We start from the raw sequence: 4,422 nt of genomic DNA, 5'->3' as shown, positions 1-4,422 counted from the left end.
GGATAACCTGTGTGATGACTGGAACTGCAATAAATGATAATAGGGTGGTGCTGACTGGGAATATATACTGCGATGAACAAAGAAAGGAAAGAAAGCTACCTATAGTGTTGCACTAGAGAGCCACAATGGTGAAACATACAGTATGTTGGGCAGGCCAGGCTCTACTACCAGGTGTGCAGGCTAGTCGGAGAGGTCTGGTGCTTTCCTCACTGTCAGAGCGTTTTGGAGCCTTCGTCATGGGAAGCACAACGCTCTGACTATCTCCTAATTAGTTTATATTTTGAGTGTTAGACCCACAAAGTGTGGTCTGAGAGGGCTATGTTCATTCTTTTTTAAGGAAAAAAGAGAGATCCAGCGTTCCACGGATTTCAAGATAATGAATTTATTGTGCCACACGACGTTTCGACCAACAGGTCTTTTTCAAGTGATAAGGCATACTCAAATGAGGGTCTACCTAGTATATATACCCTCCAACATTAATCAAACAAGTGAAAACAAGTGAAAACAGTTACATAATCACCCCAGCTGCTCCCAATCCGCTTTCCCTGATTAGTGCTATCTCCATGCATAGCCATAACAGTCCATTAGAGTTCATTTCCGGTTCCTGTGTCCATTTCCGTTCTGTGCATTCCAGTGACGTCACGGTACTCTTCTGTGCATGCGCATGCGTTCCAGTGTCGTCATCGTCTCCCCGTCGATCTACTGTGACGTCAGTCTTCTTGCCTGGATTGCTTATCCTTCCCTCGTGATGCTGTGGGGGCTGTATGTTCGCTCTATGAGCTGTAAGCCTTCCTTCCTTCTGCGTCTCAATGTGGGAGGTGCTCCTGCGTCCTGTTTCATCACTTTGAGATCTCTGGAATCTTGTAGTCCTTAATGTGTCCTGAAAAATGGGCTTTCCTTCTTTCTCTCTCTTCCTGCAATAAAAGTCCTTTACTATGCATGAATGAACTATAGTATGTGATCAGGGTTAGCTGTATATAGTGTGCTCCAGTGTAAATTAAAATGTGCAAAATAAACATTTATTAAAAGTTTATGGAATGCTTATCAATCTTTTTGGTCCTTACTCACTTTAAAGGCTTCTCACCAACAGCAGCCATGCCATATAAGAAACAATTTTATCTCCTATTAAGAAAACAGTTGTATGTTATATAGTCATTTAGCCCTTTTGGATAAACTGTGTCCAACGTGTATGTCCAATATGTCTCTCGTTGTAATAAAAGTGTATCAACATCAAATCCTGTGGACTTTCTTTGTATTAGTTCTATCCCCATTACACGAAGGGATGAGACTGGGTGGTTGTGGTCTCTACAGTGTTCAATAAAAACCGTATTCTCCGATTTATTATTTATCCTGCTTTTATGCTCAATAAATCTGTTTTTTAGACTCCTTTTTGTCTTACCCACATATAAAAGTCCACAAGGACATTTAATGATATAAATGACTTGTGTGGTAGTGCAGGTTATACGCTTATTGATTTTAAATTTTGCACCACTTCTCGGATGACAAAATACATCACCTGTCATTAAACTGTTACATACTGAACAGTTAAAACACTTGTAGCAGCCTGCTTTTGGGTTACATAAAAAATGTGTACTCACATAGTGCTCTTTTTTATCTGCTTTAATAAGAATATCCTTGATGTTCTCTCCTCTTTTATAGGCAAATCTCGGTGTTTCTTTACAAATGTTTCCTAATATCTGATCTGTTTGAAGAATTTTCCAATGTTTTTGTATGGTTTGTTTAATAAATTTACTAGCAGTGGTGTATTTGCTGACAAAGGTCATTTTGTCCTCTTTGGCTATTGGCCTAGTAACCATTAGTGGTTCCTTACCAAAAGATTTTTTCCACTTTGGATGCTTTATGTCCCCTTTCAGTAAATCTGGTTTTTATATCTGCTATGGTTCTAGCTAAATGTATAGGCCTGTCGACAATTTTTCCCGCTCTGATTTTTTGCGAATATGATAACATCCTTTTTAACGGGTCTGGATGAAAACTAGACCCATGCAATGTAGCATTTCTATCCGTAGGTTTACGGAATAGATCTGTGTGTATCTCATGCCCATCATATGTGATCATTACATCTAGATATGATATTTGAGATTTGCTCCAATTCTTAGTAAATCTAATTGGCGTAGGTATTTCTGCCAAATATGTGAAGAACTCAATAAGTTCATTTTCTGTTCCCTCCCAGATAAAAAAGAGTTCGTCTATATAGCGACAATAGAAGAGCATTTTACTAAAGAATTGTGTGTCATAGATGTATTTTTCTTCAAAATGTGCCATGTATAAGTTAGCATAGGATGGTGCTACATTGCTCCCCATGGCGGTACCTGTGGTCTGCAAATAAAAATTGTTCTCAAAATTAAAATAATTTTTGTGCAAGATAAAGTGTAACAGTAGCATGATGTAATCAGTTGGGGGTCATTTTTGGTGACTTCATTCTAATTTTTCCCTAACCACTTCTAAACCTTCTGAATGAGGGATGACCGTATAGAGACTAGTGACATCCATGGTCACTAGAAATACTTCTCTATCTTTAAACTCAATTGATCTTATTTTATTTAAAAAATCAAACGTGTCTTTTATATACGATCTTCCCTTTCTCACTAATGGTTGTAAAAAAGTGTCTACAAACATTGACAATGGCTGGTTGATGGAACTTGTGGCAGATATGATCGGTCTACCTGGGGGATTATGCAGTCTCTTATGTATCTTTGGTAGTAGATACAGCACTGGTCGGCGTGGGTGCTCCATTGTTAAGAATTCTACCTCCTTTTCTGTCAGCCATGTATTACCCAAACCCAATTGTAAGATTTGTTTTATTTCTTCTTGGTATGGGTTTGTGGGATCATGTGTTAATTTCACATAGCAGTTTGTGTCTGCTAGTTGCCTGTTGGCTTCTGCCCTATACTGTTCGTAATTTTGGAGAACGAGGGCTCCTCCTTTGTCTGCTCTTTTTAGGATGATCTTGGGGTTATCGGCTAAATGTTTTAAACACTGCTTTTGACTGATGTTAAGGTTGTATTGTATGCAATGTTTTTTCTTAAAAAATGTGTTTATATCATGTTTCACCAAATTCATGTATGCTTGTACTGCTGAATTCTTAACAGGAGGTACAAACGTAGATTTTAATTTACATACCGTTTCTTCAGTCAAATTTTGAGTGGCTACTGATGGCTGCTGCTGTTGCATGGCCGGTCCCCTGTTGAGAAAAAAAGATTTAAGGTTTAGTTTTCTCTCTATCTTAAAAAGCTCCACCTCTAAATCAAATCTGTTTGCTATAGTGATGGGTACAAATGAGGGACCTCTAGACAAAACCTCGAATTCTGTTTCGGACAGTGAGTAATCTTTTTAGAAACCGGAGTGTCATATACACTCAACTTAGGGTTAATATATGTGTGTCCTTGTTGGATTTTAAAACCCATTATTTTAATCAGTATAACATTAAAGATTATTTTAAGATTGTCATAATACCTTGAGGGTTTCAAGTGCTACATTTGGGTTCTTGCTTCTTTGCTATTTACCTACACTTACAATGCATCTGATCTCAGACACGCTAGTAGAGAGGTTTGGGGTTCCACAGAATTTCACAATAAAATGATAGTGTTCCTTAACCAAAAACAAATTTGGAAACCACTGAGCTAGTTATTAATAAGAGAAACAAAAATAACATGTACATTAAATTAAAGCCGATGTAATTTATTTGTTGCCAACATAGCACATTGCTTCATGTTTATGTGTGGGAAAACATTAATTAAACATGTAATGAGCCAATGGGTGTGTGCAGCCACCCCTAAAATAATTGGATACATTTTTTGTCTTTATTCCAGTTCCCATTTAAGAAAATTAACATACGCAATAATTAAAGTCAACCCTGTACTTAGAGCTATTTGTTAATATATGCAGCAGCTTTGGATATTGCATGTTGGTTTTGTCAGAAGGGAATTGCACTGTTAATGGAAAAAAAGGCATATTTCAAAATTGGGATGGGTTGAACTCTACATTCTCTACATTCTCTATTTAATAAAAAGATACCACTATTTTCTATAGTTTAATGTCAGATTAAATTTTTTTTTATATGTAGTGCATAAAAAGATATTTGGAATAGAAAAATACAAAATTGTATAGCAAAAAGTATTGTAAAAGTGACATGTAGTGCATTAAGCAGAAGCTATTTAATTTACTGTACAAAAGTCTTCCGTCTTCAAAACTATGGAAAACACTGAAAGACCAGTGCAAAAAAATAGCACCAGATATATCACTGCAAAATCTCCAGTTTCTATCCGTGGGATTCATTTTGTGTGTATTGAGTTTGCATGAGGTTTCTAGCCAGGAGCCTCTAGTAATTAACCCCCTGTAGTTTTCCAATGGCAATTTTATTTCACATTTTTTCACAGAAACTTTGCTACTCTCTTCTGTCTT

General features: G+C 36.9%; 1 long non-coding RNA gene across 1 annotated transcript; it reads right to left on the bottom strand.

The window, feature by feature from the left end:
* Positions 1 to 393: 393 nt before the first annotated feature.
* On the bottom strand, positions 394 to 3,316 carry LOC142469923 (uncharacterized). Its single transcript, XR_012789124.1, has 3 exons — positions 3,142 to 3,316; positions 1,069 to 1,122; positions 394 to 914 (listed from the first exon to the last, which is right to left on the bottom strand). It is a non-coding gene; the product is annotated as an uncharacterized LOC142469923 (long non-coding RNA).
* Positions 3,317 to 4,422: the final 1,106 nt, after the last annotated feature.

The sequence above is a fragment of the Ascaphus truei genome, chromosome 1 (genome assembly GCF_040206685.1).
Source record: "Ascaphus truei isolate aAscTru1 chromosome 1, aAscTru1.hap1, whole genome shotgun sequence".
Taxonomy (NCBI): Eukaryota; Metazoa; Chordata; class Amphibia; order Anura; family Ascaphidae; genus Ascaphus; species Ascaphus truei.
This window is presented reverse-complemented; position numbering and strand designations above follow the sequence as displayed.